General features: G+C 37.6%; 1 protein-coding gene across 10 annotated transcripts in view; it reads left to right on the forward strand.

Moving 5' to 3' along the window:
• MYCBP2 (MYC binding protein 2) overlaps positions 1-17,469 on the forward strand; it is a 271,236-nt gene that overhangs the window by 856 nt on the left and 252,911 nt on the right. The gene's annotated exons all lie outside the window — the stretch shown is intronic.

Raw genomic sequence — 17,469 nt, forward strand, 5'->3', positions numbered from 1 at the left:
GGGAAGTGGCGTTTCCAGTATCTCTGCCGCAATGGTATTTGCACGTATTCTACCCACCCCACCCCCCCGTGATATTCCATCCTCCACTTTCCACCTCCCTTAAAAAAATCTGCCTTTCACTAAAGGGGAGCAATGGTATAGGTTAAGGATAGTATCATATATATAGGATGAGTTTTAGATAATCATGCTGTTGGATGAGGCATGGAGTTTAAATTTAAGAGATTTATGCAAAGGGGGTGCAGAAGGAGATTTATGTGGATGTGAAGGGTGTCTGATAGAGATTTTTAGAGCTGTACTTTGGTAACTGGACCTTTTGGTATTCTAGAGATGTGATTGCAGCTGCACTTGTGTTCTGATGTCCCATCAGCCATTTCCCTTCATCTTATGTTCTCTTTCCTCCCATTTATAGGCTTTAGAGTAAAGGGGGGTGAAGGGGTTTTGTAGGGAAAGGGGAAAAGCTGTAGAATTTCGAAATATGACTGCTTATACAATGTTTAGTTGCCACCAACTAGAAAATTTGACTGGCTCCTACATCTCTTACTAGGCTCGCTGTATCTTCAGATTCCTTGATGTAGGAGATGTTAAATCACTTTCATTTTCTTTTTCTTAAAATGTGGGTGTCTTTCTGCTGAGGGCTCTCCTATTGTGTTCTTTTCCATGTCCTTACATGCCACATACCCTGAAGGATGATGATTGACTTGTTTCACCAGCTTGGCTTTGACAGTGGTAATTGGGAGTTGGCTTCATCTTTTTTTCTCACAGCTTCTTACAACACATGGGGAAAGCATAGTAGTATTTTGTCAAATAAGTTCCAGAGTTTACTGCATTTACTGAATGTGCAGTGTATTAGGCAATAACAAGATGTCCTTTAATTATGAAAGGGACTAGGCTGTTACATCAGGTATTTGTAGTTTACCATTGTGTACTGGTGCGCTTATCCATTGCAGAGTTGTGAAGATGGAGCTTTATTCACACTTTTTCTGGGTAAACCAGTCTTCTCATGTCTATAATTGTTTACAGGATTGGGCAGTTTATCATACGGGTATAAATGTATGTAACTACCTTTTATTATCTAAACTGAAGGCCACAGTGGCACAAACCTATTTCTTGCTCATGTTTTTGAAAACAGCACAAAACGTCATTAGACAGTTTGCTCTGATAAGTATAATTTTGAGCTGTGAGTCTCTGAATTATGTCACTTTAGGTACATCTTTACAAACCCCTCTCAAAGAACTTGAATTTATTTTGTATGTTGTTCCAGACATAATTTGTGACTGGTATTTCTGTTTTAACTTTCTACTAGTATACTTGTGTAAATACACAATTTTGTGTATCTAGAGCTATATTAACAGTTTTAGACAAAATTAATATAGATTAATCAGATATATAACATTTATTAGTGATTTTTGGTCATTGATCCATTTTTGTACAACCTGTCAATTACAATTAATGAAGAATTAGTTCAAATATTTCAAGAAGTAGTCATGGAAACCAACCTTAAGGTGTGTAATATTGCCTTCTAGTGCTTGTTCAGAACATTATTGCTTATTTTAGTTCACATTATTTTATCTAAGTGAGCCTGCAACTATCCTTTATTGAGGATTTGCTTAAGAATTCAATCAAATTTTTGTTAAATATGACAGGGCAAGTGGAGCTAGGATTTAGGTTGTGAATAAACGGTACAATTATTTGAATAGGAGCACTAGTTGAGTTAGAGGAGAAGATGAGATCTTTCAAAGACAGAGAATGGAGCAAGAATAGAGGATGAAGTTCCAGTGAGCTTCAAATTTAAAGGTGTGAGAGAGAGGAGATAGTGAAGGAAGCTGAAAAAAAAAGAGATAAAGAATTAAGACAGCTGTGAGACAGTGGCACCTCTGGTCTTAAGAAAGTGGATTGAAAGTCCTCAGCGGTGTTAAATGCTTAAAGAAGTGAGAACATTTTCCAGGTCACTGGGTAACTTTTGAGGAAGTGGTCATAGAGAGATGTGAGGAGTCATTGAGAGATGTTGGGGTAACAGGGAGTTGCAGGGTTGAGGAATGGATATTCAAATATGGGAGAGTGGGTGGGAAATGTTCAGTGAGTGGAGAAGGAGAAATTAAAGAAGTGAGAGAGAGGATAGTTGATGGAGAGGTCAAAGAGAGATCTCAGAAACATGTTTAAGATGTCAGGTGGAGAGGTTAGCCATTGAAAAAAATTAAGGGCTAGTCTTCCTTTAATATAGAAAGGGAGGAGTTAGTATTTATAAAGACTAGAGTTTATTGAGGATAAGAACCGTATCCTATTCATTTTAGTAATCCCAACATACAGCACAGTTTTTGGTATCCATTCTGTAAATATCAGCTGTCTGCTGTGTGCCAGGCTCTGTTTTACGTGCTGAAGATGTACCAGTGAGCAAAATAGACAAGAGCTCTACTCTCTTGGAACTTTCACTCTAGTGGGGAGAAATAGACAACTGATAGTTTCAGATAGTGATAAGTAAGTATGAAAGAAATAAAGCCGATTATATGTGATAGACGATTTATAGTGGGAGAGCTATTTTAGGTAGGGTGGTCAGGACAGATCTCGAGATTTAAGTTGAATCATAATGATGGGAAGGCAGATCTGAAGGAAGAGTGTTTTAGAAAATTACAAAGGCTCTGAGGTGGGAACAAGCTTGTGTTCAAGGAACAAAAACAAGGCAAATGAGTTATGTCAGTGTTGAATGAATTAATTACTGTGGATTATATTTTACATGTCCTGTAGAGTAGTTGAGGGATGCAAACCTAATGGAGTCAGTGACTTTGATGGCATTTTAGTGAAGTGGTTAAGAGCTTGGACTCTGAAGCTAGACTGGTTTTCAATCCTGGCTCTACCACTTTTTAGCTGTGTGACCTTGGGTATAATATGACTTATTTGCTTCAAATTAAAAATTTTTTTTATTGTGATATAATTGTCATATAACATTATGTTAGTTTCATGTGTATCACATAACAATTACATTTTTGTATATATTGTGAAATGATCACCATAGTAAGCGTAAACATCCATCACCACAGTTACAACAGTTTTTTTCTTGTGATGAGAACTCTTTAAGATTTACTCTCAGCAACTTTCAGACAAACAATACAGTATTATTGATAGTCACCATGCTGTACATTACATCCCCATGACTTATTTATTTTATAACCTTACCTTTTGATCACCTCTACCCATTTTATCCACCCCCACCTCCCCACCTCTAGCTGCTACCAATCTGTTCTCTGTGTCTATGAGTTCAGGCTTTTTGTTTTGTTTTAGATTTCACATATAGGTAAGATCTTACAGTATTTGTTTTTGTCTTATTTCACTGAGCATAATGTCTTCAGGATTCATCCATGGTGTTATAAATGGCAAGATTTCCTTTTTTATGGCCAAATAATAATTCTCTGTGTGTGTGTGTGTGTGTGTGTATACATATGTGTATATATATGTACATATATACATACCATATTTTCTTTATCCATTCTTGCATTGATGGACGCTTAGTTTGCTTCCATACCTTGCCTATTGTAAATAATGCTACAGTGAATATGGAATGCAGGTATCTTTTTGAGTTAGTGTTTTCATATCCTTTGGATAAATACCCTGAAGTAGAATTGCTGGATCATATGGTAGTTCTATTTTTTAATTTTTGAGGAACCTCCATACTGTTTTCCATAACAGCTGTACCAATTCACATTTCCATCAACAGTGCACAGGTTCCCTTTTCTCTACATCTTTGCCCATACTTGTTATTCCTTGTCTTTTTGATCACAGTCATTCTAACAGGTGTGAGATAATAATCTCGTTGTGGTTTTGATTTGCATTTCCCTTTTTTTTTTTAAGATTTTATTTATTTATTTGAGAGAGAATGAGATAGAGAGAGAGCATGAGAGGGGGGAGGGTCAGAGGGAGAAGCAGACTCCCTGCCAAGCAGGGAGCCCGATGTGGGACTCGATCCCAGGAATCCAGGATCATGACCTGAGCCGAAGGCAGTCGCTTAACCAACTGAGCCACCCAGGTGCCCCATTTCCCTGATGATTAGTGATATTGAGTATCTTTTCATGTGCCTGTTGGCCATCTGTATGTCTTCTTTGGAAAAATGTCTTTTCAGGTCCTCTGTCCATTTTTAATTGAATGATTATTATTAGTTTTTGCTGTTATATAAGTTCCTTATATATTTTGGATATTAACCTCTTATCAGATATATGGTTTGCAAATATTTTCTTGCATTTTGTAGTTTGCCTTTTCATTTTATTGATAGCTTCCTTTGCTGTGCAGAAGCTTTTTATTTTGATGTAGTCCCACTTTTTATTTTACTTTTGTTTATGCCTTACTTATACGTAGAATGGGGATAATGATAATGAGGATTGCTGTGTAGATTAAATGAATTCATATATGTAAAGTGCTTGGCACATTAAGTGCTATTAAATATTATTGATTTCTGCTGAGAGTGAGGGGGCAGATGGCATTTGAGGACTTAAAAGGCAAAGATTATGTCTTACTCTTATTTTTGGTCTCAGTGACTGATGAATATGAGAATAATGATTTCGTTTATTTAGTGACTCAGTAAATATATTTTTGTATGAATGAACCAATCAAAATTAGAACATTCACTTGGGGAAAGGGGTTGGACTGGAAATCAGTAAAGGAAAGTTTGATCAATTCTGAGTGTAAATGGCAATTTAGCATTGCATTTGGGAAGAACTATAGTTCAGTGGCTGAATCAGTCTTACAGGCAGACTGCCTTAGTTCAAATCCCAGTTCTACCTTTTCCTATCTAAGTTGGCAAGTTAATTAGCATTTCTTTGTCTGTTTCTTTACCTGTAATCTTACAGGGTTATTAAAAGAACATTGTGCCTGTACAGGGTAAGTACTCACTAAATGTCAGCTGCTGCTGCTATTGTTATTATTAAAATTAAATATTTAAAATTCCAGTCAGCGTGATATTTTAAGTTTTTCCACTCAACAAAGAAATGGGAAAAACTGTTGGTTGAGTTAGTTCAAGCTTAAAGTGTGACTGGAGGTCAAAGAAAAAAAGAAAGTGAAAGTTTTTGGTGACATTGACCATTTGGTAAAAAGGAAAGTGATGCCAAGGAGGGAACTCATAGACTGGTAGATAAAGAGGAGTCAGGGATATATGGGTTGAAGTGGTAGAAGAACAAAGTGGAAACAGTAGAGGAGATTATGGTTAAAATGGGGAATTGCTTTTCTTCTCTAAGCTAAACCCACTTAGTTCCTTCAGCTGCTTTATCTCAGATGCATGGGATTTGGGTTTTAGGAGGTTAAGTAGTCAATTAATCCAACAAAGTTTCAGGGATTACTACTTGGTGCTAACCATTGGCCCTATAAAGACTTATAAGACATAGTTTCTATACTTGAGTTTATTTTCTGGGTAATGGTGAAAAATACAAAGGCAGGTGCTTATAAATGTGTTAAAGGAAATGGCATTCTGGTCTGGCATGAAAGCATGAGCAAAAGGTGAGAAAGCACAGTTTATGTGTAGGTAATGGTAAGAATTCTGTTAGAGGGATCATGTAGGTGTTAGGAGGGAGAGTAGTGGGAATTATTATAGAAATGGAGACTTTGGTCAGAGGGTAAGGCAGCTTGAACAGCAAGGTAAAAATTAGATTTTATTCAGTAGACACTGATGGTTTTGAGCTATAAAGAGACATTATTGTAGGAGTATTTTAGTAAGTGATGTGGGATTGCATTAGTTTGTATATCTATATTTGTGACTAGGTAATTTGTTTCATATAGCTCTTTATATATGGAATCCCATATAAACACATTTTAAGGAAAAAACTGCCCTTTTGGCATATCGGTAGGTAGAAATGAAACAAATTAGTCGTAGCTCAAGATAAGAGAAAATCTTGTGATTAGGCTTAAAAATAAAATGAAAATATTAATTTAAAAATACTTTTGGGGGCACCTGGGTGACTCAGTCGTTAAGCGTCTGCCTTCGGCTCAGGTCATGATCCCAGGGTCCTGGGATTGAGCCCCACATCGGGCTCCCTGCTTGGTGGGAAGCCTGCTTCTCCTTCTCCCACTCCCCCTGCTTGTGTTCCTGCTCTCACTGTCTCACTCTCTGTCAAATAAATTATTTAAAAGAAAATACTTTTGTATTTTAAGATCTTTGTTTTAAAAAGCAACAGAATAGTCAGAATACTCTTCTTAATTAAACATTCAGGTTTATTGAAGAGGACTTGGGTTATTTGAGGTTTAATTTACATATAAAATTCACCCTTTTAAAATGTTCATTTGAGGGTGCCTGGGTAGCTCGGTTGGTTAAGCAACTGCCTTCGGCTCAGGTCATGATCCCGGGATCCTGGGATCAAGTCCTGCATCGGGCTCCCACTGCTGTGTGGGGAGCCTGCTTCTCCCTCTCCCTCTGCCTGCTACTCCCCCTGCTTGTGCTCTCTCTCTCTCTGTCAAATAAATAAATAAAATCTTTTTTTTTTTAAATCTTCATTTGAAGGGTCTTAGAACCATCATCACAGTCAAGTATAGAACATTTCCATCACTCCAAAAAGTTTCTTCAGTTGATTCCCTCCTACCCCTAGCCCCTGGCCACCATAGATCAGATTTCTGTCATTATTTTACCTTTTCTAGAATGTCTTATAAATCTAGCTCTTTAAGGGCAGGACCCCAATACTGTTAGTCTCCATGTCTTCTATCCCTCTATTTTCTGTAAATGAGAGTTAGAATTTATTTATTTTTTTTATTGTTATTTTAATCACCATACATTACATCATTCATTTTAGATGTAGTGTTCCATGATTCATTGTTTGTGCATAACACCCAGTGCTCCATGCAGAACGTGCCCTCTTTAATAACCATCACCAGACTAACCCATCCTTCCACCCCCCTCCCCTCTAGAACCCTCAGTTTGTTTTTCAGAGTCCATCGTCTCTCATGGTTCGTCTCCCCCTCCGATTTCCCCCCCTTCATTCTTCCCCTCCTGCTATCTTCTTCTTCTTCTTTTTTTTTTTTCTTAACATATATTGCATTATTTGTTTCAGAGGTACAGATCTGAGATTCAACAGTCTTGCACAATTCACAGCACTTACCAGAGGACATACCCTCCCCATTGTCTATCACCCAGTCACCCCATCCCTCCCACCCCACCCCCCACTCCAGCAACCCTCAGTTTGTTTCCTGAGATTAAGAATTCCTCATATCAGTGAGGTCATATGATACATGTCTTTCTCTGACTTATTTTGCTCAGGAGAGTTAGAATTTAAAGCTTCATTAGGTTTGGGTTAAACATTTTTTAGCAAGAATGTTTTGCATATAGTGCTAAATACTGCCTATTGCATCCCATCCAGGTGTTTTCAGGTTGTGTCCCTGTTTGTTTATGCTCAGTCTAATTACTTGGGTAAGATGGTACCCACTGGATCTCTCCTCTGTAAATGTATCCTTTTTTCATGTGCAATAAGCAGGTAATCATGGGTCATAATTCCTGATACACTGTGAATATCTTTCACCTAATGGTTTTAGCATCCTCTGATGATCCTTGTCTGAGTCAATTATTTCATTAGGGGTTTCAAAATGATGATTTTTATAATTCTGTTATTCTTTCTGTATTTATTAGCTGGTACTCTTCTGCAAAGAAGAGTTTTCTCTCATCAACTGGTGTGATGGACAGTGGTTCCTCCTAAGAAGCCCGGGTAAATGGCTTAATTCTCTCCCCTCATTGGCCAAATTAGTGTAATACTCCAGTAGTGGTATAGTGGCTGCTTGGTTCACCACCCAGATCCCTCTGCTCAGGTACAAGTTCCGCTAGCTGTTGGAAATACTGGCAACTAAAACTGATTGCAGCTGAGTCCCATTCCAGGCCTTCCCGGGGCCAACAGAACTGCTTCCCTCAAAGTCATGCCTCTTCTTCAGGGTCAGCCTGCATCCAAGGCCTGTTCTCTTTAGGGATATAAATGTCTGGCCCTTCTACCCTAGGGCAGGACAACCTCAAAGATCCACTCCAACACCAGAGCTCCACATGGGATTGGCTGAGTCCTTCCTATGACTGCATTACAATTCAGTCTTCCTTCATTCTCCCACAGTTGTTGGTTCAAAGTTTACACTGGTAAACTTCTGGTATGCAAATCACCATTTCAGCGTCTGTTTCCTGGGGAGCCTTACCTAAAACAGTTGTGGTGCCAGGAGTGTTTTGAGGAAGTAGACTTTAAAATGGGGTTTTAGAGCTGGATTATCTGCTGTCTGCTTGGCAGTGAGAACCCCACTGTGGGTTGTAGATGGAGTGGTGATACTAATCCTTGGCATACAATGTGGCTGTGCAATTGTTAAAACTTTCAGTAGTGGTGAATTGGAATGAAATTCCTGTAGAAGGGATGCACTGGTGGGTACAAATATTTTAAGCTTTTGAGAGGTTCAGGGAAGTTATTACTTATAAGGCCAGTGTAATCAGATGGTTGTTGATGAGTGATGTTGATACATTGGAGAAAGACAATGAAAGACTGAAAGTAATTGGGGGCAAAATGAGAAAGTTAGGTGATTTCTTTAGCATTATGTTAAGAAACTCATCTTTAGTAGGAGGAAAGAAAAAGCTAAAGATTCGGCTCAAGACTTAATTTTAAGAGTAGCAGAACTCTAAGGTATGTTGAATTCTCAGAAGTTTTCTATGCCAGTGTCTGCTTTGGTTAGAAATGAATGGGACCCCAACTCTTTGGATGGGACATCTAATGCACTTGAAAATCTTGAAACTCCCAAATTCCCCCCAAGCTCTTTGGGCCTATAAGAGTGGCCTTTTTCTCCTAGCTAGAGGGTAGTTACATAAAGACTATGCTGCCCTTACTACACCCATCTCTTCTCCTCTCCCCTACTGGCTATCATCAAACCAATAACTAGTTAGGTCACAACAAAACGTACTGGGAGGTGCTAGACCCACTAAGGGAAGAAAGGGAGAGCATGTGTATGGGTACACACGCACGCCTGCTGATTCCCAGATGCACTGAGGCACCCTGAAACACCACAGCGGACACACAGGAATACCATGGGATATTTCAGAATTTCAAAGGAAACACATAGCATCTGTCACAAACAACTAGCGAGAGGTAATTCACAGTTTTGACACTAGATCATGCTACATTCCTTTTGATGAAGTCGTATCTTTTTGAAGTTGGATTTTTGGTAGTTGCTGTGATATAAATCAAGCACTGCACAAAAATTAGTGTGAAACAGGAAGGGAGGGTGGCATGTTCAGTCTGATTCCAAGTTTGAGAAGTTGTGCAGTGTCTAGCATTGTACATGTCCAATTATTAAGCCCTTGTGGTTATAAATATTTTTCAATTTATGCATATTATTTTTTCAAGTGTTTGAGTTGTTAGGACATAGATTCTTTTTTTTCCTGTTTTTTTAAAAATTTTATTTTATTATGTTATGTTAATCACCATACATTACATCATTAGTTTTTGATGTAGTGTTCCATGATCCATCGTTTGCGTATAACACCCAGTGCTCCATTCAATATGTGCCCTCTTTAATACCCATCACCAGGCTAACCCATCACCCCACCCCCATCCCCTCTAGAACCCTCAGTTTGTTTCTCAGAGTCCATAGTCTCTCATGGTTCGTCTCCCCCTCCGACTCCCCCCCTTCATTTTTCCTTTCCTACTATCTTCTTTTTTTTTTTTTTTTTTTAACATATAATGTATTATTTTTTTCAGAGGTACAGGTCTGTGATTCAACAGTCTTACACAATTCACAGCACTCACCATAGCATATAGTCTCCCCAATGTCTATCACCCAGCCACCCCATGCCTCCCACCCCCCACCACTGCGGCAACCCTCAGTGTGTTTCCTGAGATTAAGAATTCCTCATATCAGTGAGGTCATGTGATACATGTCTTTCTCTGATTGACTTATTTCGCTTAGCATAATACCGTCTAGTTCCATCCACGTCATTGTAAATGGCAAGATTTCATTTTTTTGATGGCTACAGAATATTAGGACATAGATTCTTATTAATTTATATGGATCTAAGTAGTTAATAAACACTACTGTTAAGTATTTCTTTTGGCCTACAAGTGTTGTGGAAAAATTACTGGTGATGGCTATGCAAGGGCCCAATAACAGATTTCTACTTATCAGTACTCATCTAGCAACTGAATTGCTGAATGTCCTGCATGAGTAGTGGAAACTAACCATCCTTCACAGAGACCATGATTCATTTTGACTGGATTTGATACATACTTTTATTTTTTTAAGATTTTATTTATTTGAGAGAGAGAGCGTACGCAAGTGGGTAAAGGGGCAGAGGGAGAAGCAGACTCCCTGCTGAGCAGGGACCCTGACGTGGGGCTGGATCCTAGGACCCTAATCATGATCTGAGCCAAAGGCAGATGCTTAACCAGCGTAACCACCCAGGTGCCTCTTGACACATATTTTTAAGTATGAGTTTGCTTTTACAGCTTGCAGGGGCTCAGCCATTGCCACTATTTAAGGGCTTACAGAACTTACAGATCCATCAGCATAAGGTCCCACGTAACATTGTTTCAGAGTAAGGGACCCACTTTTTATTTATTTATTTATATATTTTTTATTTTTTATTTATTTATTTATTTTTCTTTTTTTTAAAGATTTTATTTATTTGAGAGAGAGTGTGAGAGAGTGAGAGGGGAGAGGATCAGAGGGAGAAGCAGACTCCCCACTGAGCAGGGAGCCCGATGTGGGACTCGATCCTGGGACTCCAGGATCACGACCTGAGCTGAAGGCAGTTGCTTAACCAACTGAGCCACCCAGGCGCCCTATTTTTTATTTTTATTTTTTTAAAGATTTTATTTATTTATTTGACAGAGAGATAGAGAGAGAGAAGAAGTAGGCAGAGAGGCAGGCAGAGGGAGAGGGAGAAGCAGGCTCCCCGCCGAGCAGGGAGCCCGATGCGGGACTCAATCCCAGGACTCTGGGATCATGACCTGAGCCGAAGGCAGCCGCTTAACTGACTGAGCCACCCAGGTGTCCCGACCCACTTTTTAGCAAAGGAGGATTCATGGGGTCCATTTGTCCCATCATGCATCACATTACCCAGAAGTTTCTGACCTGTTAGAGCAGCAAAACAGTCTTTTGATGGCACAACCGATGATGATACCCTGCAATTTGGACATGATACCCTGCAAGGATGAGGTCCCATCCTTCAGGGTTCCCAGTAGGAAGGACACATGGAAATAGGAGTGGTTCCACTTAGCACCACTGGCGAATTTATACTCCCATCTCTGTAGCTGAGCACTGGGAGTTAAAAGGTCCTGGTTTTCAGAAGGGAAACATTTCCAACAGAAGACATAATAGGAGTCCTGTTACACTTCAAGACACAGCTGTCTCTGGGACTTGACACTCCTTTTCCAGGGAAAGGAGTTATCATTTTGACAGGGCTAATGTACCAGGTCATTGGGAGGAGGTAGGGCTGCTGTTACATGATGGAGCATGGGGGTTTGGCACATATGTGATCTACTAGGTGTCTCTTGGTACTTCCTTTCCAGTTACGATATTAAATGGACACGAGAAGGCCTGATGACCTCACAGGATTGGCCACCTGGACCAGCAGAAATGCTAGCCAAAGATGAAGGGAATCTGGAATGACTAGCAGAAAACAGGTTATAACAAAGTTTCGGTCTTTAAACCATCTGAAACCAGTGGTGGGGGTTGTAGTTTGTCCTATTTTACTTCCCCTGGAATGTTTCTTCAGGAAATAAGGACCAACCAGAATTCTGGAGGAGCTTCTTCCAGAATATATATGAAGCCAGTGAATCCTAGTAGTATAATAGATGGACTATAGTGAATGCCATGGATTAATTTTAGTAGTTGTTTTGTAGATTATCTAGGATGTTCTAAAATCAGGCATCATTCTTTCCGATTTCCAGAAATCAGAAATGCACCCCCCCCTTTCTCCCCCAACTTTTATTCCAGTGACAAGAACCTCCGTAACAATGCTGAATAGAAGTGGTGAAAGTTACATTTTCGTTGTTCCTTAATCTGAGGAGGAATTAGTCTTTCAGTCTTTCAGTATTACGGTATTAGCTTTGGGTGTTTTAATGGCCTTTCCAATTTGAGGAAGTTCTTTAATATTTCTACATTGCTGATAGTTTTTATCATAAGTGGGTATTGAATTTTGGCAAATATCTTTTCTGCATTTGTTGAAATGATTATATATTAAGAGAAAAAAAGGAAAAATTAAATTAATTTTTGAATGTTAAGTCAACCTTGCATTCCTGGGATGTAAGCTTCTCATATGTGATGTATTATTGAATTGGATTTGCTAATATTTTGTTAAGAATTTTTGGATGTACATTTATGAAGGATATTGGTCTGTTAATATCTGTCAGGTTTTAGTATTACAGGTATTCTTGTCTCATAAAATGATTTGGGCAATAACCTCTTTTTCTGTATTTTTTAAAAGTTTCCATGGAACTTTGGGGCCTTGCTATTAGGTATATATACATATATAATTATTAAAACTTCTTGATAAATTATTCTTAAATATTTGATAGAATTCATCAGGGACACCATCTGATCCTGGAGTTATCTTTTGGGAATGCTTTTGACAAATTTAGTTTCTTTGATAGATACAGGGATATTCAGATTTTTTATTTCTCATGTCAATTTTTGGAGAAGTTTGTCCGTTTCCTCTAAATTGTTGAACATTTTGGCAGAAAGTTACTCAGCATTCTTTTATTCTTCAGTGTCTGGGATCTGTGGTGATAATTCCTTTTTCATTCCTCATGTTGGAGTTTTCTCTTTTTTCTTTGATCAATTTAGCCAGAAGTTTGTCAATTTTGTTTATAAGTTCAAAGAAACAACTTTTGGCTTTGTTAATTTTCTCTATTATTGATCTGTTTTCTCCTTTATTGACTTCTCTGTCATCAGTATAATTTACTTCTACTTTGAGTTTACTTTGCTCTTTTTTTTTTATTTTTCTTAAGGTGGAATCTTAGATCATTGGTTTTAGACTTCTAACATAAGTATTTAAAACTATAAATTTTCATGGAAGCACTGCTTTGGTTGTATCCCACAGTTTCGATATTTTGAATGTTCTTTGTCATTTAGTTTAAAATATTTTCTTTTTTTATTATTTATTTATTTGAGACAGAGTGAGAGACAAAAAGCATAAAGGGGGGAAGGTCAGAGAGAGACGCAGACCTCCCCACTGAGCCGGGAGCCTGATGCAGGGACTCTGAGATCATGACCTGAGCCAAAGGCAGACGCTTAATCGACTGAGCCACCCAGGCACCCAAGTTTAAAATATTTTCTGATTTATTTTTGTAATTTTATCTTTGATCCATACATTATTTAGAATTATTTTATTAACCTTGAGATATTTGGTATTTTATTACATATATTACTGTTATTACAATCTATTGCATATTTTTGTATGATTTCAATCTTTTAAAATTGATTGAGATAAGCCGTATCTCCCAGGATATGGTCTGCCTTGAAGATTGTACCATGTACACTTGAAAAGAATGTGTGTTCTGCCATTTTTTCATGTAGAGTTCTATGTCAGTTCAAATTGGTTGATGGTGTTGTTTGGGTCTCTTTTGTCTGTACTCATTTTTGTCTAGTTCTATAAGTTGCTGAGAGACTGGTATTGAAAATATCTTACTCTTACTTGGATTTGGATTTGTCCTTTTAATTTTCTCAGTTTTTGCTTCATATACTTTGGGGCTCTGCTATTAGGTATATATATATAGAATTATTAAAACTTCTTGATAAATTATTCTTTTATTTCATTATGACACATTTCTCTTCATTCCTAGTAATACTCTTTGAACTTATTTTATCTGATATTAAAATAGCCTCTTCAGCCTTCTTTTGCTTACTGTTTGGATGGTAAGATTTTTCCCATCCATTTACTTTTGAATTATCTGTATTTTTATATTTAAAGTTTCTCTTCCTTACGCAACATGAGGGTTTTGCCTTTTTTTTTTTTTTAATCTGCTCTGTCAATCTTTGCCTGTTACTTGGACAATTTAGATTATTAGTATTTAATATAATTAATTATTGATATAGTTGGCTTTAGATCTATCATATTGTCTTATGTTTTCTTCTTTTTCATTCCTCTCTTCCTTTTTTTCTGCTTTCTTTTGGATTATTTAGTATCCCATTTTAATATAGCTATTGGCTTTTTTGGCTTTATCTTTTTCTATTTGAATGCCCTAGGGATTACAATATACATACCTTACCTTTCACAGCCTACTTAGAGTTACTGTTGTACTGCTTCACTTAAAATAGAGAAACCTGGCAACCATACAGATCCTTTTTTTCCCCTCTACTTCATTACCCACCCTCCTTATGTTATAGTTGTCATATATGTTTATGGCTGCATGATTTGAAAACCTCACTGTACAATATATTTTTTGCTTTCAGTAGGTATGATATTTTAAATAAAGGAAAAAAGTGGTATTTTGTGTTTACCTGTATATTTATTATTTCTGTTATTCCTTCATTCCTGAAGATGCGACATTTCCTTTCAGCCTTTCAGTACTTTAGCATTTCTTGTACATCAGTCTGCTGAGGATAAACTTTTCTTTGTTTTTCTTCATCTGAGAATCTCTTCATTTTGCTTTCATTCCTAAAGGATATTTTAGGTGAATGTAGAATTCTGAGTAGGCCCTGTTCTCTTTCAATATTTTAATGATGTTGTTCCACTGTCTTTTCACCACTATGATTTCTGATGAGAAACTTGGTAATTTTGAACCTTACACCCCCCCGTATATGTCATGTTTCTCTGCTTTCAAGTATGTTTTGGGGTTTGGGTTTTTTAGTTTGGGTTTTGGTTTTCAGCAGTTTGATATGTCTAATCATTATTTGAGTTTAATCTCTTTGAAGAATGCTCAGCTTCTCGAATGTGTAAATTTGTCTTTTACCAAATTTGTGATGCCATTGTTTCTTAAAATATTCTGCCCTAATTTCTTTCTTCCTTCCAAAATTCCAATGGTCGGGCGCCTGGGTGGCAGTCGTTAAGCATCTGCCTTTGGCTCAGGTCATGATCCCAGGGTCCTGAGATCAAGCCCCATATCGGGCTCCTGCTCAGCAGGAAACCTGCTTCTTCCTCTCCCGCTCCCCTGCATGTGTTCTCTCTCTTGCTGTCTCTCTCTGTCAAATAAATAAATAAAATCTTAAAAAGAAATAAAAAAATAAATTAAAAAAAATTTTCAATGGGAATTACAGTAAAACTTTTGAGCTTGTCCCACAAGTCTCTGACTGTTCATTTTTCCTTTTGTCAATGTTTTTTTCTCTTTGTTCTTCAGATTTCATACTTTTTAATGATCCATTTTCAAGTTCAAGACTCTTCTGTGTCATCTCCATTCTCTTAGCCCATCCAGTGAATTTTTTTATTTTACACATTGTATTGTCCAGTTTTAAATTTTACATTTGGTTCATTTTTAAACTAATTTCTCTTGGTCTTCTGAGGAATTTTTTTTGCCCAAGTGTGTTTGCCTTTACTTGGTGGAGCATATTTTTATAATAGTTGCTTTAAAACTCTTGTTGGAGAATTAGAACATCTGGATCACCTCAGGGTTGGCACCTGTTAATTGTTTCTTCCTTTGAAATTGATCACATTTTTCTTGCTTTTTTGCATTGTGAGAATTTTGGATTGTATCTTGGACATTGTTAGTGTTATGTTTTGTAAACTCTGGGGCTTATTATAAATCAGGGGGGGGATTTTGATTTTTATTGTTTCTTTTAGCAGACTGTCAGCCCATTTAAGTTCAGATGGCAAATTTGGTCTTGCCTTCTGTGGGTGATACTTCAAATCTCAGTTCAGTTCCGAGTCATTGCTATACTGGTAGGGTCTGACCCGTACCTGTGTAGTTCCGGAGTAAGCCCAAGACTTGTGTGGGTTTGTAGACAGAATTAGGGAATCCCTTTCTCTCATCTTTCTCCTTTTCAGGATTTCTCCACATTCTCCAGCACTCAGGAGCCTCCTTCCTCAATTCCGCTGGCCAGAAAGATAGGGTTCCTCTTGGAGGTTTAACTTCTGGATTATTGCTCTGATGCAGTGATTGTTTCCTGGCCTTTGGGCAAAGCTTTTAGAGAAAGAGGAAAAAATAATTGAACTGGGAAGCTCACTCTCCTGTGGGTCATTTTTCCAAGTTTAACTCCACTCTACAATATGCTTTTGTTTGCTTTTCAGAGTCTTCCAGTAATTTTTTTCTTTTTTCTTCTTGCATTTTACCCACAGTTCTTAGTTGTAAATGGTGGGAAAGATAGGCTGTATTTGAGTTTATGCCTCCACACTGGAACCAGAATTCTTTCTCTGACTGCTCTTAAGGTTTTTCTCTTTACCTTTGATTTTTAGTAATCTGACTATGCTGTGCCTAAATAGAGTTTGTGTGTGGGTGTGTGTGTGTGTGTTTAGCTTGTGCTTGGTATTCATTGAATTTCTGAGATCTGTGTGATAATTTTTCTTTAATTGGGCACATTTTGGCTTTTATTTCCTCAAATATTATTTCAAACTCAGTCTATTTTATTTCTTTCTGGGAATCCAGTTATACACATATGAGATTGCTTGATATTTATTGTCTCATGGGTGAAGGGTCAGCAAACATAATTCTGTATAGGGCCAAATACGCTCAAGTATTTTGGCTTTGGGATAGTACAGTCTCTGTTGCAACTATTCAACTCTTGTTACAGTTTGAAAGCGCCCATAAGCAATAAATATGTAAACTGATGAGCATCGCTGTGTTCCAGTATAACTGTATTTACAAAGATAAGTGGCAGACTACATTTAGACTGCAGGCCATAGTTTCCTAAGGGAGACTGTTACAGTTGCTAGAGCTACATTATTAATTCAGGGATAAAATCAAACAAGTACAAAACACAAATATTGGCAATAACTGAAGTGTGGGGAACTGGTGAATGAGAATAAGGGCATAGAAGAAACTAGACACATATGTTAGGACCAGGTTATTATGTCCCAAGTATTGCTTTATTTGAGAACAGTAGTGGTAGAGTTAAACTTTCAAATTATAAAAATACCTCTGCTAGCGTGATAGAGGACAAAAGGTACAGATCCCCAAAGCAAGATTACCTTTAAAGAAACAACTGTAGTAGTTCTGACAAGTGGTAATGAATCCTGAGAAAAGGCAATGGGAATAGATGGAATAGAATGGATTTGAGAATGTTCTGGTGTTAGAAGAATGAAGGAAGAATCATAGGTATAACAGGTGACTAGATTTCAAGTATAGAAATAACAATGCCTTTTCTTTAGATAGTAAGAGAGGAAGAGCTAGTTTCTCAAGAGTCCATTCTTGGTACCCTTCTCTCTAAATTTTCTTCCTTGGTTATTTCAGTCAGTCCGGTGATTTTAGTTATTACCTAATTGTTTTTTACTTCCTGGTGTGTGGTTTATAGCTAAAACCTTTCCCTTGATCTCTAGACCTGTAATTTGAAAAGTCTGCTGCTGGTCAGTCCTGTCTCAAATACATTATGTTCAGTATATTCAAAGGCTCCTCATGA

The sequence above is a fragment of the Mirounga angustirostris genome, unplaced genomic scaffold (genome assembly GCF_029215605.1).
Source record: "Mirounga angustirostris isolate CCGP_5_RB_7025 unplaced genomic scaffold, mMirAng1.0.hap1 SCAF_3, whole genome shotgun sequence".
NCBI classification, from domain to species: domain Eukaryota; kingdom Metazoa; phylum Chordata; class Mammalia; order Carnivora; family Phocidae; genus Mirounga; species Mirounga angustirostris.